Raw genomic sequence first — 26418 nt, 5'->3', positions numbered from 1 at the left:
TATATTTTATTTTTTATATCAGAAAACATAAAAGAATAGTAATACTTTGAACATTCCAGGTTGGAAGAGACTAAAGGCAGGTCACAAGTAAATGCAACATGCGATTCTGGACTGAATCTTGGAAAAAGAGACACCGTGGAAAGATTTGGAAAAATTTTCATGTGTTTCATTGACTCAAAGTTAGTATTACATCAATATTGATTTGCTGATTTGGATGGTTGTATTATGGTTATATAGGTGTCTGTCAAGTCTCTATACCATGTTTTGGAGATTTATATACCACAGTATTTAGGGGAGAATGAGGTATTATGACTGCAACTTGCTCTCAAAGAGCTCAGGAAAAGAATAATAACAATAGATTGAGTGAGAAAGAGAGAAGAAAGAGGGAGGGAGAGAGAAAACGTGATAAATCTGATAAAGTGTTAGCTGAGGAGTCTAAATGAAAGGGATACAGGAGTTCTTTGTACTGTCGCTATAATTTTTCAGAAAATATAAAGTTACTTCAAAATAAATTATTAAAGCATTTAACATATTTTAATTATTCATTCTTATATATTTGATTCATATGACAAGCTGCTGTTGCAGGTTATATTGTGTTTCCTAAAAATTCATATGTTGAAGTCCTAACACTCAGTACCTCAGAATGTGGTCTTATTTGGAAGTAGGGTCAATGAAAATGCAATTGTTAAGTCAAGATGAGGTTGTACTGGAGTAAGATGGGCTCCTAATCCAACATGGCTAGAGTCGTTGTAGAAAGGAAATTTTGTAATAGTCATGCACACAGGGAGAATGTCAGGTGAAGATTAGGACAGAGATTGAGGTGATGCTTCTAGAAGCCAAGGAAGGCCAAAGATTGCCAGCAAACCACCAGAAAAGAGGACAGAGGCATGGAACAGATTCTTTCTTATAACCCTCAGAAAGGACCAACCCTGATGACACCTTGAACTCAGACTTCCAGCCTCCAGAACTGTGAGAAAATAAAGTTTGTTGTTTAAGTCACTTAGAGTATGGTTTATTGTTATAGCAGCCCCAGCAAACTAATACACTATCTGCAAATATTTAGGGAAACAAAATGGAGAAACTAGAGTACTGCAGTGAGATGAGATGATTGGAAGGGGCATTAAAATTTTTCTCTGGATCAGAAAAAGAGGGAGAGAAGTATCTGGTATTTCCTTACTTGTTCAATGTATATTTATTTTTTATAATGTGACAGGCTCTGTTCTAGCCACAGAGACATAGTAGTCAACTGTCCAGCCAAAGCTCTTGCCCTCATATAGCTTATATTCTAATGGAGGGAGATAATAAACCAGTGGAAATAAGTGTTATGAAGAAATGTTGAAAAAAATAGGGTGAAGAGATAAAGAGTAATATAGCCTCTTATTTTAGAGGAGTGAATCTGAGAAGATCTCTCAAAGACAATACAATGAGGGAATGTAAAAGACCTTTCAGAGCTTTGAGGAGAGCAAGTGCATAGCAGAAAGGAATTTGGAGTGTGAAGGAAAAGCAGGAAGGCCTTTGTGGCTGGAGCAGAATAAGAAATGGGAAGAGTAATTAGAGATTGCATTGGAAAAGTAGCCAAGGATGAGATAATGTAGGAACTTTAGATCATGGTAAGGATTTTAAATTTTATTCTAAGTGTCAGGAAAAGCCACTTCAGTGTTTTAAGCACTGGACTGACATGAACAGGTTTATATTTTCCTTTTTTTTTTTTTTTTTGATGTAGACTACTTTTAAAGTCTTTATTGAATTTGTTACAATATTGCTTCTGTTTTATGTTTTGGTTTTTTGGCCGCAATCCATGTGGAATTTTAGCTCCACAACCAGGGGTCGAACCCGCACCCCCTGCATTGGAAGACAAAGTCTTAACCATTGGAATGCCAGGGAAGTCCCCAGATTTATATTTTCAAAGGGTCCCTCTGGTTGCTCTGAACAGAAAGTAGGAGGGGTTGCACAGGAATTCGGAGACCCCTTAGGGAACTGTGCTCCAGAGTTACTCTACTTCTTTCCATCCTGGGTCCCTACAGCCTGACCTTTCTGTGCTGCATCAAAAATTTCTTTGACTTCTGGCTTCCAGTTGTGTTCAGCCAGTGGGAGCCACCGAGAGAAAAACTGAGAGGAGAGGGCAGTCTGTATATTTAATTCCTCAGCTTCCTACTTGCAAAGTTTCTGAAGATTGACTGCATCTCTCTACCAAGGGCCACAGCTACTGTCAAGTAGCCCCTAATTTCTCTAATTTTGGTTCCTACTCCCTCTCTTTATCGACTCAGGTCTTTGAGTGGAAATGCTTCCCCATTAATAACTAGTTCTGAGTTATAAAACTTATCTCTGTTGTTTTCCCTAACCCACATTTTACCTTTCAAAATAATCTCTTTAGGGCTTCCCTGGTGGCACAGTGGTTGAGAGTCCGCCTGCCGATGCAGGGGACACGGGTTTGTGCCCCGGTCTGGGAAGATCCCACATGCCGCGGAGCGGCTGGGCCCGTGAGCCATGGCCGCTGAGCCTGCGCGTCCGGAGCCTGTGCTCCGCAACGGGAGAGGCCACAACAGTGAGAAGCCCACGTACCACAAAAAATCAAACAAAAAAAAGACACAAATTGTTCTTTAAAATAATCTCTTTATTAAATTCTCTCCTAGTTCATCAGTTTGAGTATACTGTCTTTCATGCATGCCAGACCCCTGCCAGACACAGGAATGTTACAGTAATCTGATGTTGTCTTAGAGTAGAGTGGTCTCAGTTAAGGTAAAAAGAAGTTAGATTTGGAATGTATTTGCAAAGTAAGTTAATGGTATTTTTCTTATTTTATTTATTTTATTTATTTATTTTTGGCTGCATTGGGTCTTCGTTGCTGCACACGGGCTTTCTCTAGTTGCAATGAGCGGGGCTACTCTTCACTGCAGTGCACAGGCTTCTCATCACAGTGGCTTCTCTTGTTGTGGAGCATGGGCTATAGGCACGTGGGCTTCAGTAGTTGTGGTGCGTGGGCTCAGTAGTTGTGGCTCAAGGGCTCTAGAACACAGGCTCAGTAGTTGTGATGCACGGGCTTAGTTGCTCCACAGCATGTGGGATCTTCCTGGACCAGGGCTCGAACCTGTATCCCCTGCACTGGCAGCCGGATTCTTATTCACTGTGCCACCAGGGAAGCCTGAGTTAATGGTATATGATGAAGGCTAGACTGAGGGAGGTGTAAGAGAACTGAAAAAGGATGATTTTAAATATTTGGCTTGAATGTCTAGAGCACAGAGGAGAATTTAAAAGCAGCTTTTGCAAGGAGGAAATAGTTTAGTTGCATGCATGACACATTTGGAATGTTTGTTATATATTCAAATTCGAATGCTGAGTGTGTAGTTTGAGCTCAAGAGAAAGGTCAGTGTTGGAACTACAGAGCTTCTAATTCCAGGCAAAGTGGAGTAACAGGGGTTGAGTTTACCTTTTCATCTAAACCAACAAACATGTTGCAAACATATCTGAAACAACAATTTTTAACACAGCTGACACCAGGCAATGAAGGACAGCAATACTGGAGAGACAAGAAACCAATGAGCTGAGTTGTGTTATTTCCATAACTTACTTTCTTGAGAGAGTTTACATGCTGTGGTACAAGGAGGGGAAAACAAGTAGAGCCCAGCTGACTCTCTGAGTTGAGGAGATGGAGCTGAGAGTTCTGGAAGACCAAGGAGGTAGAGTTCACAGGACAGCATATTGAAGAGGAGAAAGCTGCACAGAGAGGGAATTTCAGAGATATGCATAAGATCCCCTCAAATATTTAGCAAGGTACAGATTAGTGTATGTATGCGAGGAAATTTTCTAAGGCTGGGGAAAGAACTACTTGAAGGGTACTTGAAACTCATACAGGGCAAAAGTAGTGTGTGCCCCAACTAACCAGGTTGAAAAACCCTCATGATTCATGGGGCATGGGTAGACTACTCAGAAAGGTCTTACCTCAGCAGCAAAGATTAATAAACCCTTGGGTGAGCTCTGGCTTGGCCTTACCTAACAAATCTTAAAAGCAGGTTTTGAAAGGATCAAATTGTTTGCAAGTAACTGTGTCCCAGAGCAAAGCTCAAGAATACTCATAGGAACCCACAGACATAGAAAACAAACTATGGTTATCTAAGGGGAAAGATGAGAGCAGGGATAGATTAGGAATTTGGGAGTAACATATACACACTACAAGTATATATAACTGAATTGCTTTGCTGTACACCTGAAACTAACACAACATTGTAAATCAACTATACTTCAACAGATAGATAGATAGATAGATGATAGATAGAAAGATAGATAGATAAAAAGAATAATCGTAGGAATAAAATATATCCAGTACCCAACAAGTTAAAATTTACAAAGACCCCTAAAGAGGAGAAAAAACAATCAATCTAAACCAACTAAGATAGACATATATGTTAGGATTATGAGACAAAGACATTAAAGCAGTTATTTTAACTGTATCCCATATGTTCAAAAAGTTATAGAGACACAGAAAATTAAAGAGGACTCAAATAAAACTTCCAGACATATAAACTACTATGTCAGAGATAAAAATTACACTGGATGGGATTGATGACAGATTTGATATTATAGAAGAAAAGATTAGTGAACTTGAAGCCATAGAAACCATGCAAAATTGACACGTACACATTGCTAAATTTAAAATAGATAACCAACAAAGACCTACTATATAACATAAGGAACTCTGCTCAATATTCTATAATAACTTGAATGGGAAAAGAATTTGAAAAATAATAGATACATGTATATGTATAATAACTGAATCACTTTGCTGTACATCCGAAACTAACACAACTGGTAATCCACTATACTCCAATATAAAATAAAAATTTTAAAAAAGAAACAAAAGAGAAAAAATTATTGAAAAGAGAATTATTGAGTGGAATACTTTCAAATGGCCTAATTTACCTTTAATGGAAGTCCCTAAAGATAGTGGAATAGAAATAATATTAGAAAAAATAATGGACAAAAAATTTCCAAATTTGATGAAAATTATATAAATCCATATATTGGATAAGCTCAACAAAACCCTAAGTACAAGAAATATGAAGAAAAATACAGCTGTGTACATCATAATCTAATTGCTTAAAACCAAGCTTCAAGAAAACATCTTAAACATAGCTAGAGAAAAAAGACATATTAACCACAGAAGAACAAATATAACAATGACACCAGATTTTTCATTAGAGACCATATAAAGGAAAAGACAGAGGAGTAACATCTATAAAGTGTTGAAATGAAGTATGCAAACATAAAATTAACAATCAACAACTTACAGATAATTTAAAACTATGGAACCCAGGAGGCAAAAGGAAAAGGAAAGTCAAAACAGGGGAAGAATAAGTATTAATGTAAAAAGACCAATAGTAAAGAAGTGAAGTTGATTGGAAAGACTTTGAAGCTGACCTTTGAAGAACTAACCACTGCCTATTTATGTACTTGGGCAATAAATGAGTGATAATATAACTTAAGTCAAAGTAAGACATATTGGTATGGGATCAATTTACAATTATTGCGGGGGAAGGATTTCACTAATACTTTCATCTTCATGCTCAGAGGGGCCATACTAGGTAGTCTTTGCTGTTTTGGCCATTGTTAGAGAGGACATTTTCCTTTCGATTTTTTCTCTCTCACATCTCCACAAGGTTATACAGTGTTCAGCAGGTCCATGGAGGCCTTAAAATGGTTTTTATTCGAAATTATTCCTAAAAATTCCTAAATTCATCCAGTTTGCTCAAAGATAAAGTTTTCTATTTTAAGATAATTTGGAATTTGTTTTGCAAATGGTATAATGGTGAATGGTGTGACTTAGAAGTAAATTCTGAAAGGAAAAGCAATTGAGGAAGATATTCAAGTTCATTGTGATTGTCCCTGCGGTGTGAGATGTTGAAAAAAGAAGAGTAAGGGAGAGAGAAGAGAAAAAATAACACAGGCTGGTGGGTACCACAAAGCCATACTTTGCACTACATAATTAAAACAAGAACAAACAGGAAGATAAGGTCTGTGGGTCTTGCTTCGGTCTGTGGCTTAAAGAAGGAAAGAGACTGGAGTAGAAGAAAAAAACAATGATTTTAAGCATATCGGACTCCTTATTTTCAAATTTGAGAATATGAATATGCTATTTTAAACTATTCTTCATACTGAATGAAGTCAAAACAGAAACTTACCTGTATTCTCTATTCATTTTCTCAGTGTCCCGAATGATAGTTTTGTTTTTCTGAAATTAATACTATTCTTCTCTAATTTGTCTGACAATAGACATATTTTATAGCATATTTTTAACCATTCCATCACTAGGCAATTCTACCAATATGTAATTTGAAAGCAAAGCAAATATATCACTTTGCCTGTGTCATATTATACCTTTCTCTTCTTTGTCTAATTTTCTATTTCTGTCTCTATTCTCCCTCAATATCTCTATTTCTCCCTCCCTCTCCTGCTCTCTTTCCCTCCCTCTCCCTCTATCTCTCTGATCTCTATGTCTTAATTTTACAGTGAAAAGGAAATAATTTATGTAACATTAGAGCCAAAATAGATCTCTTGCAAGAGGTCTTCCCGTTGCAAGAGGATGCAAAGGGTAAAGAACAGGGCTAGCAATCTCCCATTATATTATGTGAGTGTAACTCTTCACAGAGTTTCCTTTCTTTCACTAGCAGCAAACATGACCAGAATTGTAGAGACTTGTACATTTAGAGACCATCTCTAAAAAGAGTCACGCTTTTATTGGTTCAGCTGAAAAGATACCACATTAGATTCTTTAGTGGTAATTCCCTAAGACAAAGAGAGGAAATTCCACTTTTTAAACACTGAAAATAGCTCCAGGATGAACCTATTTTAGAAAATTATGGTTGTTTTAAAGCATTGGAGGTTTTTGTTATTGTTGTTTGTTTGTTTTTTGCCTTACCACACAGCTTGAAGAATCTTAGTTCCCAGACCAGGGATTGAACCCAGTCCCTTGGTAGTGAAAGCCTGGATTCCTAGCCACTGGGCCATCAGGGAATTCCCTGAAGTTTTATTTTTTTAATCATCCATTGTCTAAATCTAACCTCTGGAATTATTGTAGAGAAAATTTCTATAGTCTGTTACACATGGTGATGGTACACCCCACCAGAAGTCCTCATGGCCAAATGTTTTCAATAGCAATTGCAGAAGGCAGAGGTATATAAATTACCACTGGGCAATCTCTCAGTCATCTTGTGTGTAACTCATGATTTGTTAAAATAAATTGGATGTTTTACTGGGTACCAATTGTTTTAAAGCATTGAAATAAAATTGTGAAAATGTATACTGTGTCTAAATATACACACTGTTCAACCATTTTAGTCTTTGGGTTAAAAATACCTGATGTCCCAAAATAATTTCACATCTCAGATATTTTACATTTTGAATTCATCTCTAATGAAATATAATGAACAATTTCCTCCATGCTGCCTTACATAAACAAACTCTATTGATTATTTCATTGGAAACAGTGCAGCCAGCTCTAACCCCCTGCAGAATTTTTCTTTTTTTTCGTGGGGAGGGGAAAGTGAGGACAGTTTTCACTGGAACAAAATGAACCATTGAGTTGTGAATCTGAACAGTGCTTCTTGTGCAGACACTACGATGAATGTTCTAACAGAACCAGGGCTAGACTTCCAAGACAATATACCCACCAGCAAGTTCAAAGTCACAGTGTCACTTTCAGAGTTAAAATGAGATACATGGTTACACAGGGGTAACTCATAATTTGACATTGGTTCAAACTGATATTCTTTGAATACAAACATGTATTAGCAGATGGGTGGAACACTGAGAGGGCAAGAGCAGTATTGGTTCAGAAATCAGCGTCTTCTCAAATGTTTAGAGTCACTTAGCTTGCATTCCCCACTCAAGGAACAAAGTCTCTTTAGCAGGCATTTCAGAAGAAAAGAAATGTTCCTTAGAGAGACCCCTCTTTACAAAGCATTTTAGAGGCTATCAAGTGGTCATTTCCTCCTTAAACCAGTCTTCTGGAGGTCATGCTTCCTATCATTTCTGGTTCATGAACATTCTTTCATGAATATTATTTAGCAGCTACTTCATGTCAGGCACCTGTTTGGCTGGGGCTACAGGGGTTAACAAGGGGCATATCACTGGCATTTCTTCCAGTCATCTGCAGTTCCCTCTGTAAGGAGTTCTGGAAGATGCCCTTTGCTACAGCTCCAAGCATTTTCAGTCACGTTGCAGTGGCCTCGTGACATTTTAGTGCCAGGTGATAGTTCTGCTGGTTTATTCCTTCTTCTGGCTCTGAACATACTAAGTCCCCATGGACAGAAAGAACTTGACCTTCAGAAGGCCATTCATATATTTCCTCCCTGCCAATCTAATTTGAAACGAGCTCAAACTTTAAGATTGGCAGCCCTTGTTTCTGGTCCTCTTTCTAGTGTGTCATCTTGGGGTTTTTTTAAGACACAAAACTTAATAGAAATTTTGTTTGTAGTTCTTATGGTCTCAGTATGAGCTGAGCTAGAACACAGTGCACTACCCAGAAGCAGCCCAGTTCTCGGGGCTGGGAAAAGGGGGCAGTCAGAGTGCACGTGCTAGGAGACCCATTCTTCCTTAGTGCTTGGGGGTTGGGGATGTCACCTTCTTCCTCTCCCCTCCTCTGGGATCCAGGAGGGAGAGCAGATGGAATCTTAGGCCTGGGGCTTCTCTTCCACACCACACACCACCCTGAGTCCCCACGTTGGAGGAGAGCTAAGGCATCTGGGGAAAGAAGGCAACAGAGGAAGGCAAAGATGTCAATCAAGAAAGATGAAGGCCAGAGGTGAGGGCTGAAGGACAATCAGAGACAAAACACCCATTACAAGAAAAAAGCAGGGGACAAACAACATAGAAATGAGCCACAATTCCTGTGTTTTACTAACAACTTGAAGCTGGCCTAGTAAAGCTCCATGATATCAGATGGCAAGGAAGGCTTGAGATCTGAGCTTCTCTTAACTGTGTGGTCAGGCTGTGTGGGGCATGAGGGCTTGCAGACTTGTACTGCATCTTCTCTTCCCAGAAGGCATGAAAAGACAGGTGGGATTTTCTGTGGCCCCTGTTGAACTCACTTCTGGTCAGCTGCTCCTTTGATAACATCAGTATTACTGGGGAAAGATTTGCAATAGGTTTATAGATTTAAAATCTGTCACTTCAATGAAACTCAGGAACAGTAAAACAAACATCAATAAACAAAAACTGGAAGCCTGTTCCGCCCTTCTATTTTGAAGAGTTCAGAGCAGATAGACAGTGGTCTGCATAGCAGGTGTTTCAGAGGTGGTAGAAATGCTATTTACTGAATCATATTGTTTCTTTTATAGATTATAATACCACCAGACACTTTTTTTTTTTTTTGCTGAGAATGAACCAATTTTGGAGGTTTCTCAAGCAGTCCTTTAGCACAAAAATGCATTGTTTTATGTTTTGTTGTTTCAAGAACTAGTTTCCATGCACTATTTTAACCTTAAAGCAAAGGTTAATTTACTCCATTTAGATCATGTACTAATAGTAGCTATTTTTGATTACCTTGACTTAATGGCAGAATCATAAAACAAGTTTTAAAATCTGAAACGTAAAAAAAATTTTCATTCTATAAAGGGAGGCTTTTTTTTTCACATTTGTTTATCTGTACTTCTTGGCTGATTTGAAGAGAATAAAAGTGCAGCACACTTATAAACTAGCAAAAGTGCTTTCTTTCTTCTTGAGAAAGTAAATCAAAGGTATTCTTAGGCCCGAGGGAAATGTGTTCTGTATAAATTTTTAGCTAAAGCATACCTCAGTTATTGGCCATTTATAAAAAATGCAATAAGACATGAATATTAGAACTGAGTCATCTACTCATGTCTTCCCTCCTGACTTGTACTCATTGTCTCTCACGATACCCCTATTCTTCCTCTCTTCCCTGACTCCAACCAAATGGACTTTTCCCCCCTGATTTCACATTCATCACTACATTTACCTTGAACTAAAAGGTTAAATACAAAGGTGAAGATTTAAAGTCTGGGCTGGGCCACAGCATTGGGAATATAAATTATCAACCACATGACAACTGTTAACAAGTTTCAAAGACATCGTGTCTGTTTAACAGCTAGGTAGCTAACTATACTTATCTAGACATGCCTGGGGTTTTTATTCTTTGTTGTATATAAACAGGGATGGGGACTGGGGAAAAGAAGTATTTTCAATATGGCAATTATTCTTCAATCCTTTCATTGTTCTTCCATATGCTGTGATGTTCTGCCTCCTAAATTCTGGAAACAACTATAAAGATTTGATAGGAATGCCTTTCATGCAAACAGATGGAGTTACTGAAAGAATAAATAAAGATATTCAGTGAAAGTTTCATGCAGAAGCAGCATACCTTCTTGAGATAACCAGGATGGACTGACGAATATTATTAACACCACAAATTACAAAATCTTGTAAAAACGTCAATATTATATTCTGCTTTAAGATAAGAAAAATCTATTTTAATCCTGTGAAGTTTAAGGGGTGTAGTTAGTGAATTCTAAAACTTTAAGAAAGTATACCTATGAAACTGACACATGACCTCTGAAAATAAAGTAGCCAAATGATCCCAATATCCTTCTGGCTCCATGGCATAAATGCCAAAATGTAGTGTAGCTGGTAGAAAAGCTTCTATGCTCACCAAATATTGTCTCATATTCACAGATGAATATTCCTGCACCCCAGAGACTGTTGGACCAATAAGTCAGACCTATACTATGGGCAGATTGCATTAGGTTGGTGTGTGCGTGTGTGTATGTGTGTGTGTGTGTGTGTGTGTCTGTGTGCATGCACACATGCAATATTATTGACTCAAATTGTTTAATTAAATTTAAACCATTCCATGCACTCACCCCAGTGCCATATTCCCAGTATGTTAAGAGAAAGTAAACACCAATTAAGGTTGATGAGATGGATGGATACCAAGAAATGATTGACTGCTTCCATGATGTGAAAAATGGTGTAATCAATGCATTGATATCTCTGCAAATAGATATCTGGAAAAAAACAAATATTTCTGTGAACATCCATGCCTAAGAGCTCAAGTTAGAATCAGGATATTGTATAAATGCCAAATGGTATGTAGTTCATTTTCAAATTTTACCATGAAAGTAAAATATCTGAAATTCACAACTGGCTTCTAAAGCTACATAGGCATATAAGAAATGAAAGATTTTGTCATTTTGTAATTATTATGCTACTGAATGTTAACAAATGAATGATATAAACAAGATGTACTTTTTCAATAGTTTTTGTCCCAGCCTGATAAATTTGTATGTTTGCCTCTCTGTAGTGTGAGGAAAGGAAATGTTCAAATATTTCAAAGCATAGAAAACTCACATCAAATGAACAATGAAGAGAAGATATTAAGATTGTGAATTAAAAGTATGAGAAATATACTTTATGAAAGGAGAATATTTCTTGGATTGCCTGAGCATATGTGGGTAGGACCTCATTTTCATGGTTACTCCATACTATGTAAAACAGCAGGTTTTAAAGACAATGTAACTGCATTGATCTGTTTCCATAGATACATGTAATTGCCATGTAGTATTTTTTTATTGAAGTATAGTTGAGTTACAATACTGTGTTACTTTTAGGTGTACAACACAGTGATATATATATCACTGATATATATATATATATATATTTTTTTTTCAGATTCTTTTCCCTTATAGGGTATTACAAAATAATGAGTAGAGTTCCTTGTGCTATACAATAGGTTCTTGTTGGTTATCTCTTTTATATAGGGAGTGTGTATTTTTGAAAACCCTTCATATGTAATTGTCTATGAACTGACAAACAATCACGTAATGGGAGAATTTTAATACATATATTTATTTTACATAATGTTCCTAGATTAAAAAGGAATATGGGCACCTGAGTGATATGTTTGTAATGTTCACTTGTGATCCTATGAAGATTTTTGTGTATTTAACAGGGTATAAATGCGAGTTATGCTAACACACCACAAAGAAATCATGGCAACGTGCATCTGTATTTAAGGAAGGACTCCCAATATTTGCACCTGTAAATATCCATTGGCAAGAAATATGGAGGATGGAATGTCCTATAATTATCAATTAAGTCCATCTTGTTTAGTGTATCATTTAAAGCTTGTGTTTCCTTATTTATTTTCATCTTGGATGATCTCTCCATTGGTGAAAGTGGGATGTTAAAGTCCCCTACTATGATTGCGTTATTGTCTATTTCCCCTTTTGTGGCTGTTAGTATTTGCCTTATGTATAGAGGGGATCATGGAACATTCTCCAAGATAGATCATATCTTGGGTCACAAATCAAGCCTTGGTAAATTTAAGAAAATTGAAATCATATCAAGTATCTTTTCCAACTACAATGCTATGAGACTAGATACCAATTACAGGAAAAAATCTGTAAGAAATTCAAACACATGGAGGTTAAACAACACACGACTTAATAACCAAGAGATCACTGAAGAAATCAAAGAGGAAATCAAAGAATACCTAGAAACAAATGACAATGAAAACACGGTGACCCAAAACCTATGTGATGCAGCAATAGCAGTTCTAAGAAGGAAGTTCATAGCAATACAATCCTACCTCAAGAAACAAGAAACATCTCAAATAAACAACCTAAACTTACACCTAAAGCAATTAGAGAAAGAAGAACAAAAAACCCCAAAGGTAGCAGAAGGAAAGAAATCATAAAGTATAGATCAGAAGTAAATGAAAAAGACATGAAGGAAACAATAGCAAAGATCAATAAAGCTAAAAGCTGGTTCTTTGAGAAGATAAACAAAATTGATAAACCATTAGCCATACTCATCAAGAAAAAAAGGGAGAAGACTCAAATCAATAGAGTTAGAAATGAAAAAGGAGAAGTAACAACTGACACAGCAGAAATACAAAAGATCATGAGAGATTACTGCAAGCAACTCTATGCCAATAAAATGGATAATCTGGAAGAAATGGACAAATTCTTAGAAATGCACAACCTTCCAAGACTGAACCAGGAAGAAACAGAAAATATGAACAGACCAATCATAAGCACTGAAACTGAAGCTGGGATGAAAAATCTTCCAACAAAGAAAAGCCCCGGACCAGATGGCTTCACAGGTGAATTCTATCAAACATTTAGAGAAGAGCTAACACCTATCCTTCTCAAACTCTTCGAAAATAAAGCAGAGGGAGGAACACTCCCAAACTCATTCTACGAGGTCACCATCACTCTGATACCAAAACCAGACAAAGATGTCACAAAGCAAGAAAACTACAGGCCAATATCACTGATGAACATAGATGCAAAACTCCTCAACAAAATACTAGCATACAGAATCCAACAGCACATTAAAAGGATCATACACTATGATCAAGTGGGGTTTACCCCAGGAATGCAAGGATTCTTCAATATACGCAAATCAATCAACGTGACAAACCATATTAACAAACTGAAGGAGAAAAACCATATGATCATCTCAATAGATGCAGAGAAAGCTTTCGACAAAATTCAATACCCATTTATGATAAAAACCCTCCAGAAAGTAGGCCTAGAGGAAACTTTCCTCAACATAATAAAGGCCATATATGACAAACCCACAGCCAATATCGTCCTCAATGGTGAAAAACTGAAACCATTTCCACTAAGATCAGGAACAAGACAAGTTTGCCCACCCTCACGACTATTATTCAACATAGTATTAGAAGCTTTAGCCACAACAATCAGAGAAGAAAAAGAAATAAAAGGAATCCAAATCAGAAAAGAAGAAGTAAAGCTATCACTCTTTGCAGATGACATGATACTATACATAGAGAATCCTAAAGATGCTACCAGAAAACTACTAGAGCTAATCAATGAATCTGGTAAAGTAGCAGGATACAAAATTAATACACAGAAATCTCTTGCATTCCTATACACTAATGTTGAAAAATCTGACAGTGAAATTAAGAAAACACTGCCATTTACCATTGCAACAAAAAGAATAAAATATCTAAGAATAAACCTACCTATGGGGACAAAAGACCTGCATGCAGAAAATTATAAGACACTGATGAAAGAAATTAAAGATGATACAAATAGATTGAGAGATATACCATGTTCTTGGATTGGACGAATCAACATTGTGAAAATGACTCTACTACCCAAAGCAATCTAAAGATTCAATGCAATCCCTATCAAACTACCACTGGCATTTTTCACAGAACTAGAACAAAAATTTCAAAATTTGTTTGGAAACACAAAACACCCTGAATAGTCAAAGCAATCTTGAGAAAGAAAAACGAAGCTGGAGGAATCAGGCTCCCTGACTTCAGACTATACTACAAAGCTACAGTAATCAAGACAGTATAGTACTGGCACAAAAACAGAAATATAGATCAATGGAACAGTATAGAAAGCCCAGAGATAAACCCATGCACATGTGGTCACCTTATCTTTGATAAAGGAGGCAAGAATATACAGTGGAGAAAAGACAGCCTCTTCAATAAGTGGTGCTGGGAAAACTGGACAACTACATGTAAAAGAATGAAGTTAGAACACTCCCTAACACCATACACAAAAATAAACTCAAAATGGATTAAAGACCTAAAGATAAGGCCAGACACCATCAAACTCTTAGAGGAAAACATAGGCAGAACACTCTATGACATAAATTACAGGAAGATCATTTTCGACCCACCTCCTAGAGAAATGGAAATAAAAACAAAAATAAACAAATGCGACCTAATGAAACTTAAAAGCTTTTGCACAGCAAAGGAATCCATAAACAAGACCAAAACATAACCCTCAGAATGGGAGAAAATATTTGCAAACGAAGCAACTGACAAAGGATTAATCTCCAAAACATACAAGCAACTTATGCAGCTCAATATCAAAAACACAAACAACCCAATCCAAAAGTGGGCAGAAGACCTAAATAGACATTTCTCCAAAGAAGATATACAGATTGCCAACAAACACATGAAAGAATGCTCAACATCATTAATCATTAGAGAAATGCAAATCAAAACTACAATGAGATATCATCTCACACCAGTCAGAATGGCCATCATCAAAAAATCTACAAACAATAAATGCTGGAGAGGTTGTGGAGAAAAGGGAACCTTCTTGCACTGTTGGTGAGAAAGTAAATTGATACAGCCACTACGGAGAACAGTATGGAAGTTCCTTAAAAAACTAAAAATAGAACTACCATACAGCCCAGAAATCCCACTACTGGGCATATACCCTGAGAAAACCATAATTCAAAAAAGTCATGTACCAAAATGTTCATTGCAGCTCTATTTACAATAGCCAGGACACGGAAGCAACTTAAGTGTGCATCAACAGATGAATGGATAAAGAAGATATTGCACAGATATACAATGGAATATTAGCCATAAAAAGGAATGAAACTGAGTTTTTTGTAGTGATGTTGATGGACCTAGAGACTGTCATACAGAGTGAAGTAAGTCAGAAAGAGAAAAACAAATACCGTATTCTAACACACATATATGGAATGTTAAAAAAAAAAAAAAAAAGAAAAGAAAATGGTCAGAAGAACTTAGGGGCAAGATGGGAATAAAGATGCTGACCTACTAGTGAATGGACGTGAGGATACGGGGAGGGGGAAGGGTAAGCTGGGACAAAGTGAGAGAGTGGCATGGACATATATACACTACCAAATGTAAAATAGATAGCTAGTGGGAAGCAGCTGCATAGCACAGGGAGATCTGCTTGGTGCTTTGTTACCACCTGGAAGGGTGGGATGGGGAGGGTGGGAGGGAGGGAGGTGCAGGAGGGAGGAGATATGGGGACGTGTGTGTATGTATGGCTGATTCGCTTTGTTGTAGAGCAGAAACTGACACACCATTGTAAAGCAATTATACTCTAATAAAGATGTTTAAAAAAAAAAGAAACATGGAGGAATGAACGAACAAGGCTTGTTTACAATTAGATATCTTCATAATTCCATAATCATTTATTCCACAATCTAGATGGCTGCAGAAAGAACCATTTCCTGAATGGCACCCAGTGTCTGAGTGTGAGAAGACCCTGGGTTAGCGATGCTGGAAGTTCAGATCACACAGCCCATTTACCTGCTTTTTCACTGTTTTCCCTTCAGCTGTGTGAGCTATTTTATTTTGATGTTTTAAATACCAGCCTCCTTAAGCTAAAATGTGACTGGGTCTTTTAGGGTGCTTCCTGGCATGGATCCTTTTTGCAAAATGGATGTGTGTTAATAATAGATGCTATCAATATTATAAAGCTACCACTAGGCTCCTACCTTTAGCAATGGTTTAGGAAGAATTACTGACCTCCATTTTGGTAGCCTCCCAAGCTGAGTACTGGCCAACCTACAGGGGCAAGTGGAAAGAAAACCTATTAAATAGAGCCTGAAACTATTGCTGTATAAGACCAAGTTGCTGCTGTTATCCAAGTCAGCTTTTAAAACTAAATAGAAGCAATATATTTTTAGTCTTTTCATTTGCTTCTGCCTGGTAGTTGCGTGAACATTCTCCTGTTTGAACCACAGAATAATCTCCTCATGCCTCACTGGGATGTCTGGTAATATTTATAATTTAGAACATCATATTAAGAATAATGGCCTGCTGACACTGTTCTCGTAACACCCGTTGCCATACTTTCTGAAATATAAGTCCTAGAGAACCAGCTGCTGGAGATGGTGTCCAGGGCTTCTTATGTGAAGATGACAGATTGCTCTAATACATAACTGCCATGCAGTGTAATTTCTAAAAAAAAAAAAAAACTAATCTCATGCTGCATGTGAAAGGCATATACAGGAGTTCCCCAAAGGGCAAACAAAAAAAAATTTCAAAGAGGGAAAAAAGGAAAATCTTATGAAACATTTTTCACAGCATTTTTCTGAAGCCACAGCAAGGAGAAAAAGTTATCATCCTGTCATGAAAAATAGATCTAAAACAAGCAGTGGCTGTAGAAGGTTGTGAAAATGTGATAGAGGCATCCGAAGAGACTAGGGCAACACTTTTGGAATAGTAAGCAGATGGGTTAGACAAATTAGACAATAGTTAACGTCTAATTGAAGACTGCTCAGAAAAGCCATCACTGGCTTGCCTCCAAATTGCACTGCCCCTTTTTACAGGGCACGCACTCACCCATTAGTCTGGGCTGAGCAGTCCTGACACTCAGATAACTTGACTTCACCCCTCTCAACTTTGAGAGTCACCCTAAGGATACAAATACCAGATAGGATTAAGGAGGATAAGGTATCCACATCTCACTGTCTCTTCTCCCTCTTGACACAATAGGTTAACACTAGAAGATTTTATGACCTCACTTTTCATTTGGAAAGAGGTGGACTATTTGTAGCTGTATGAAAACACAGTGCTGCTTTTCTATTATAAATACGACATAGGCAAATGTTTAAAATAGGTATATGGATCAGCCTTAAATGGATATTTTAAATGCAGCCACTGAGGGGAAAGCGTATCTGTAATATTGCTTCGATGCAAATTTCCAAATGTTTCTCAAGGACAATTTTGGGTTAACAAACATAAGAGGAAGATAGCAGAGAGTGTAAGAACCACGCATAACAGGCAAGAACTATGCAAATCTACCCCCACTCAGGGATCTGCTGGATCTCTGAAACCCAAACTTGAACTTTAAAATCTATTTATTTCCCATAGCCTCATGGACTGACACCAGAGACTGGTGACGTCACATATATTACCAACAACTGATGGAACTGTGGGAGGATAGAAATGGAAGCCACAGACCTCTCAACCTCTTCAACCACAAGGCTTGCAATCTGTTGAGGGTTGAGCTTGTATCTTTCCAGCTGTCTCCTTGAAATGAAATTATTTTCATCAGAAAGTAGAAACGTTCAGTGTTTGCAAGGAGTGACTTGTGGGAAGTGTTTTTCTTTAAAAAAAAATTTAATCTAACAAAAAAAAGATAGGTGGATCAGAGGACTTTGATAACAATGACAATGAAGAGGTTAGGAAGCCTCTTCTAAATACTAAAAAAGTTATGAAAGGCATGACATTTCCCTCCAAACTAGACCCCAAGTTTATTTTTGATTCCCTCCTTCTGGTGTGGTCTCTCATTAACAGAGGAAAAGCCAACTGTGAAGCCCCAGAGCTAAGTTTCGTTTGGCACCTTAATTCAACGCAGATGTATATTGAGCCAATGTGCCTGGTGGCGTGGAAGAGATGGAGGAGAGGCAGCCACAAAAGGGCAGGAAAATAGACAAGAAAGAAGGGGCATGATTAGCAACCTCATGGATAGATAGACCTCTGGCCAGACGTAGTGGAGTCCTCTTCACGTCCAGGTGTGTCAGCTCCCTTCTTGACCAAGCCTGTACCTGGAACTGTTGATCTGGGTTCATCTTTAGATTCCTGTTCACCTCAAAAGCAAGTTCCATCATGAACAGCAGGCTGTGAGATACAAGAGAACTAAAAATCCTGCTCATCCATAAACCTGATAAGCAGTATTGCAATATTTAAGACATTCACAGCTACTTTTTCCCAAAATAATAATATCAAAAAGGAAACAGTTTTCACATTTCACAGACACAAAGTTTAGATGACCCCTTTGGGAAAATCCATATTGTAACGATGCCAATTCTTGCCAAATCAGTTTGTATCTTCAAAATGCAATCCCCAAACAAAATCCGTGTGGAATTTGTTTCATAACTTTGAAAAAATGATTCAAAAATACATTTGAAAAAAAATAAACAGTGGGGAACTGTCCAAAATAATGAAAAAGAAGAATTAAATGTTGAAACAAATAGGCTTATTCTATTCGAAGAGCCAATAACTAAAAAACAGTGTGATATTGGCATAAGAATCAAGGGAACAGAACAGATAACCCTAAAACAGATCCTGGAATTCAAGAGTCAGAAAATACCACAGACTACTGGTGTTGGTTAATTGGTCACTTGGGGCAAAATAAATTGTGTTTTTACTTTTCATCAGATAGATAGATAGATACAATCTGAACTATATTACAAGAATTAAGTGTTACAAATAAATCTTTAAAAATTATAAGAAAGTACTGGTGAATGCTAAAGTAATCTCAGGATATGAGAAAACATTTAAAGCACACAAGCAATTGAAGAGTTTGCCTCTTGGAACTAGATAGCTGAGCATTACATGTTATTTGTTGTCATAAAAATAAAAATCACTATGAGAATTTGAATAACCAAGTGAAAATGTGTAGCATGCTAAGAATTATCAACTAGCCATAACATAGAGGTGAAAAGACTGAGCACGTGCCTGATCCAAAGGCTGTATATACGACTGGTCTGTGACTGTCATGTTATGAAAATAGCCACATTTGAAACAAAAATGAGAAGCTCAGATTTTTAGTTAGTGATTTTCTCAGAGTCATGGAGATCACCAGTTGTAGGACCCATACTCTACAGTAAAAGTAGATACCTAAAGGAAGCAGAGATTAAAAGCAGGGCTGAATTCCGTGGTTATTAATTGTTCACCAAGCATTTCTGAATAATATCCTGAAGTCATTGATAACTGAGTCCAGGATCCAGCTTAGTAAATTATTCAAAGTTTCCTACTGACTTACAAGGTTTTAGTTTGGCAGGAAAGAAGTCCAGACTCTATAATCTGATGTTTAAATATCTGTTAAACCTATAGGTTTAACACATATTTAGCACTTGAATAACTTTTATTTTAAAAATATCCTATATGTCAAGTTACTGCCTACCTTGTACAAGCCTAAAATTTGCATCAGTTTGAACTTGATTTATAAAATGCAACACACAGAGAAATGATGACACTTACCAAGCTTCCTCTCCTCAGAAAAATAGAAGGAAGGAAGGAAGGAAGTGAGGGAGGGAGGAAGAAAGAAAAAAGAAAAAGAAAGAAAAGAAAGGAAAGGTATTATTATAATAATGATTCTTAGGATTATTATTATAAAACTCAAGCATCTAATTCCAAACCTGGCACATTATAAATGCTCGGTGATAGCTGTCCTTCTTATTAATGAAACAACAGACATTTATGAAGTCTCACCTTTCAGCCATCAGTATCTATCACCGATCTAGTCAACTTGGGGAAGCCTACATAATGTCAAAGGGACTCTGCATTCACAGTTCTCATTACAATCTTAGTTTATGAAATATAAAACATGACATGAAAAATTGATTCAGCAGAATAAAATAAAATAAAAATTCAACCTAAAAAAAGTATATGCCATTGGATGTTCTGAAGAAAATAACAAACAACACCTCTTGGATTGTTGTGACTATTTAGAAATATGCACAAAGCTATGACATGTGACTGAGGGAAGGTGAGAGAAAGTTATTCCTATTGAGGAGAAAGGCCTGAGAAATGTGAGGGAGAGGTGGTGAGTTCCCCAGGGAGAGGCAGTCAGTGAATGGGCCAATCCGGCTGAAAAACAGAAGTGAGAAGCAAGGGAGAGAAGTGAAGAGAGGGAAAGAGCTTGGATGCCCGTCAGGTTTTTTGTCGTTCATCCCAGTGAAACTGGGCAGGCTCTGCGGGTGAGCACGGAGGGGAGGCCCGGGTGCAGGTGGGATGATGAGGATTTCCTTAGCTGCCCCGTCCCCAAATTTCCCTCAGCATTTTATGTCTTGTTTTTATTAAATATAAAATAGATGACTAATAAGAACCTACTGTATAGCACAGGGAACACTACTCAATACTCTGTAATGACTTATATGGGAAAAGGATCTAAAAAGAGTGGATATATGTATATGTATAACTGATTCACTTTGCTGTGCACCTGAAACTAACACAATATTGTAAAGCAACTATACTCCAACAAAAATTTTTAAAATATTGAAAATACAAATAAGAAAATACAATTAAAACTATCAGCATTTTAATTAACCAGGCAAATCCTTCTCTGCTTATATGTTAAAGATCTCAAACAATGACTTTTTCCAGTAGCCTAAGTATATGGATATGCTCTGTTCCCTGGAACATTATTCTCTTCTGTCTCAAATGCATCTTTCTTTTCCTGTTCAGTGTATTTACTAAGATTTTATAAATATTCCCTTCCTGTGTTCATCTATTTACTTTATAATTTTCTTTTCTCCCCAAATCATTCTTTATCCTAAATTCTAAGACTTAAAGATTTTAGGGTTATTTTTCTTTATCAAGTACACTTGCCTTTTTCTTCTTGCCCTTTTCTTCCCATAGCCTCTTTTACATAGCTTTATGTTCCTAAATGAGATTATATATGCATATAAAATATATATTTCTTATTTTTTCAGATTTCTTTTTTATTTGGATCACTGCCAACCCTACAGGCCCCATTTTATACTTCAGTGAATTAATTTGGGGATGAAATAGTTCTTGGTGTTTTATGTTTTATGTCTAATTCAAGTTCACTATTGAGAGAAGTATAAAAACCTTACCTTTTCCTCTAAAAAGCAGTGGTGGGTAAGGCAAACCATGTTTAGGAACCAGGGCAGCAGTGAACCAGAGGGCAATGGTACTGTTATTTTCTGGAGGTCAGCTCTGGGGTAAGTTCCCTGGATCCTGCTGTGGCATTTCCTCCTCTGCTCTCCACCACCTCCTGGTACTTGCTGACCTTAAATGTCCCCCTTGATCCATGTTTTATGATATCCCTTCTCAGTCACCCCACACTGCTTCAACCCTTAATTCCTGTCAAGCAAAGAATTCATTTTCCACAATTTTTCTCTTTATCGAGGCCAATAATTCAGACAATTCTTAAAGGTGTAAAGGAAAGAATATACTACGGATGAGAAATAATTTTAGAGAATTAACCCAGCCTCTCTGCCACTCGACAGCAGGAATAGTTTCCAGATCCACTTTATTTCTATAGTCGTGGAAGATACGGTACACACACACACACACACACACACACACACACACCATGGAATGGAATGGAATATTACTCAGCCATAAAAAGAATGAAATAATGTCATTTGCAGCAACATGGGTGGACCTGGAGATTTTCATATTAAGTGAAGTAAACCAGACAAAGAAAGACAAATATCACATGATATCACTTATATGTAGAATCTTAAAAAAAATGATACAAATGAACTTATTCACAAAACAGAAACAGACTCACAGACATAGAAAACAAACTTACGGTTACCAAAGGGGAAAGGGTGGGAAGAATAAATTAGGAGTTTGGGTTTAACAGATGCACACCACTATATATAACATAGATAAGCAACAAGGACCGTATAGTACAGGGAACTATACTCAATATCTTGTAATAACCTATAATGGAAAAGAATCTGAAAAAGGATATATATATATATTTTTCAGATATATATATATATATATATAACTGAATCACTTTGAGGTACACCTGAAACTAACACAACATTGTAAATTAACTAACTTCAATTTAAAAAATGTTTTCATAAGAACAGCCAATGTGGCTGTAAGTCAGTCTTTAGTGTAAGAGCTGGTGTGAAGTATACATAGATACTTGAAAGAGTCAAGTTTGAAATACTAGTGAATCAAGTGTTGCCTCCATTCTACAATCCCAAATAGAGTTCTCATCTTAAACTTTCATTTTCCTTGCACTAAATAGAAAATACTCATCTCAGTCTGTCAAAGGTGCACAATGTCTGAACCATGCTGAACGAAGAATACAAGTGTGCACCTGACCAGGTATATGCCACATGCCTAGAAGAGTGGGTGGAAAGAACCAGCATTCTTATTTCTGTAATTGTGGTTTGCCATAAACATGAAGCTACACAAGTCCTATGTGCACAGAATTCTGCTTTGTTGAGTAGATCAGACTTGGGCAGAAAGACACAGGTGTGTGTACAAGTGAGTAAGATAGGTTAACCAGTTTTCAATATACATTCCTTTAAATAATTTGTAATTTAATATCTCCCTATCTTACACCAAGAATTTCTTAATTTTCTTACAGCATTGAAACAAATTGTGTCTTTGTCCTGTTGTGTAAACAGAAGCCACATCACTAATTATAAATTTATATAGATAGACATAAAAATTTCCACCATGCCCAGTTGAAGAATGTCTCATCTTCAACAACACAGAAAGGTTAAGACCAGAATTAGGTCACATGCACAGTTATTAATCCAGGTTGGCAGTTTAGAAAGACAGTGTGGTCTGACTGGTAGAACACCAGATGGTAGGGCATGGGACCTGGTTCTATTCCCAGTTGTATCGCTGTTAGCGATTTGGCAAGGCATTTCTCTCTGTGTCTGTCTTCTTATGTCAAAGTGCTCATAATCCCTACCCTCACATTCCTTGCCATGAAAGCCTGCACAGAAAGCAGGTAGGGGCTCTCAAAACTATATTTATAAATGTAGAGGTGTTTAGTGTTTTTATCTGAAGCTACCACTCACTCTCTTTGAGCTCCAGATGCTTCCTTACCGCAACAGGTGGGTAGCTAATTCACTTGCCGTTATTGACAAGCTTGGTCATAGTAACAATGGTGCAGGATTGAAATAGTTTTCAAAACTCTAATCTTCGGATCTGACTCCTTCATTTACTTTTCACTGTTTCTCTACTGTCTTCCTAATTCAATTTTTTTCTTACAGTATCCACTTGCAACAGTCCAACCAGGGGAAGGAAGGTATCTTTATCTTGCATTCAACACTACACTTATTAGGTTTTGCTACGACTGTGGCATTGTTGTGGGTACAACAGGTGATACAGAGGAAGTCTAATATATATTTCTGTGAGGAAGCACGGAGTCAAATTTGGGAGGTAGAGTTAACACACATGAAACATTGAGATTAATGAGCTGAGATCAAATATAAAATATAAGAGGAGTTCATAGAAACAAAAATTTGATATGGACTAAATAAAAAGAAGGCTCCATGGAGTATATGGAATTTGATGTGGTCAAAGTTAATAGGATTTGGATCAGATAAGAGCAGAGTGGAGGGCCATTCTGGAAAGGATAATAGCAGCAGAAGTAAATTCAGGAAGACAGGAATGGGGCCAATAGTATGATTGTAATCAAGACTCAATATTAAGGATTGGAGGGAAACAGGTTGTATATGGATATTACAGCTTCACTACAGAGTGCCTAGTTAGATGTGGATAATAATATATTTATAGGCTCTAAGACAATACGAAGCTTTGGAAGGTTTCAAAAAGAATGTCCTCATACAAGGATGGACCAAGGCACATTAGCCGTAAAATAAATATTATGCAGGATGGCCTTGGGAAAGCCTGGATGTAAGGAGACCAAGGGCAAGGGACATGAAGAAGAAAGAGCATAATTAGGAGACATAATTTTTTTAAAGAAATGAACCTATGATCAAGAGCTGTTTCAGTAGAATGTGGGTGCTAAAAAAGAAAGAATGGACATAAATGTCATAGATTCCAAAGCAGGAAGAATAGTCTTTCCGCATTAGGGTGATGATATTTTAGATGACAGTGTGAGGAATTGAGTGACCATAGGCACATGGAAAACCCAATTCATAAATTTGAAGAGAAAATGTGACCACTGGCATATTCAGAGAGGAGAAGTCCAAGGAAGTGTTCATGTGAGGAAGATGCTGTGTGATGGTCCACAGAGGAGTCACACAAGTATGCAGCCGTCAGCATAAAGTAGACAGGGACTAGCAGACACACCACGAGATGAAGGATCTAGCATGAAGTCATTACGGGAATTGACAGGTTTTTCCATGAGTCTGGAAAGCAAATCAGGATGGAAGAGAATGAAGTAAAGTCTTTGGTTGAAATATTATTAAATTTGGTATTAAATTGCCACCTCGATTTTTTTTTAACATCTTTATTGGAGAATAATTGCTTTACAATGGTGTATTAGTTTCTGCTTTATAACAAGGTGAATCAGTTATACATATACATATGTTCCCATATCTCTTCCCTCTTGCGTCTCCCTCCCTCCCACACTCCCTACCCCACCCCTCTAGGTGGTGACAAACCACTGAGCTGATCTCCCTGTGCTATGCAGCTGCTTCCCACTAGCTATCAATTTTATGTTTGGTAGTGTATATATGTCCATGCCACTCTCTCACTTTGTCACAGCTTACCCTTCCCCCTCCCCATATCCTCAAGTCCATGCTCTAGTAGGTCTGTGTCTTTATTCCCGTCTTACCCCTAATTTCTTCATGACCGTTTTGTTTTTTCTTAGATTCCATATATATGTGTTAGCATACGGTATTTGTTTTTCTCTTTCTGACTTACTTCACTCTGTATGACAGACTCTAGGTCCACCCACCTCACATGGAATATTACTCAGCCATAAAAAGCCACCTCGATTTTATTGAGATTCTTTTATTTCCCTTACATTTTCCTACAGGAGACTAAGTATATTTTGGTGAGAACACTGGCTGAACTGATTCTTTGCTGCAACAAACAGTGAATAGAATTAAAGACGAGAGAAAACATTTTAAGAAGTTCTGGACATCCATCCATCCACCAATCTTTTCAAACATTCACCACCTATCCAACTCTTCACTTATTCGTTAAGCACTTGTTACACTCCAGAAATAGAGTAATAAATAAGAGAAACATAATCCTGCTCTCATGGAGCTTAAATTATATGGCAATAGTATTTATTAAAGGTTAAGTGAAGATTGATATGAGAATATGTCAGAGGATGTCAGGGTGACAGTTGAGAATCACTGTGGCTCACTCCCAATTAAATGCATATGTGATAAGAACACGAGTTTCTGTAGGTTATTGATTTAGGAGGAGCAATAGAAGACATCTGGGAGAAACAAGAGGAGACAAGGAAACTTCTGAAAAGACAGAAGTTCAACTACAAAAAATTACAGTTTCCAGGAAACACAGCAGAGGAAAACTGGGGATGCACAATACAGGGAAATGTGCATTGAAGACTTCTGGAGGAATAGCACAGACACTAGACCGGCAGATAGGGCGCTCTCTACAGGGGAATGTGCACTGAAGACTTCTGAGGAACAGGAAAGGGAATAGACCTGATGACAGAGTGCGCTGTGCAGGGAAATGTGCATTGAAGACTTGTGGAGGAATAGGACACGGACTAGACCTTTTGATAGGGTGCTCTGTACAGGGAAATGTGCATTGAAAGCTTCTGGAGGAATAAGACAGAGACTAGACCTGCTGATACGGCGCTCTATACAGGGGAACGTGCATTGAAGACTTCAGGAATAGGATACAGAATACACCTGCTGATAGGGCTCTCTGTAGGGGAGAATGTGCATTGAAGACATCTGGAGGTAGAGAACAGTGATTGGACCTACTGATAGGGTGCTCTATATGGGGAAATGTGCATTAAAGATATCTGGAGGATTAACAGAGACTAGACCGGCTGATGGGGCATTCTACACAAAGGAAGGTGCATTGAGCACATCTCAAGGACTAGGACAGGGACTAGACCTGCAGATAGGGAGCTCTATACAGGAAAATGTGCATTGAAGTCATCTGGAGGTAGAGGACAGAGACCGGACCTACTAATAGGGCACTCTATACAGGAGAATGTGCATTGAAGACAGATGGAGGAATAG

Source organism: Monodon monoceros, unplaced genomic scaffold, assembly GCF_005190385.1.
Source record: "Monodon monoceros isolate NGI ecotype Baffin Bay Population unplaced genomic scaffold, NGI_Narwhal_1 Super_Scaffold_20, whole genome shotgun sequence".
Classification (NCBI taxonomy): domain Eukaryota; kingdom Metazoa; phylum Chordata; class Mammalia; order Artiodactyla; family Monodontidae; genus Monodon; species Monodon monoceros.
The sequence above is the reverse complement of the archived record's forward strand: the minus strand, read 5'-3'. Positions refer to the sequence as shown.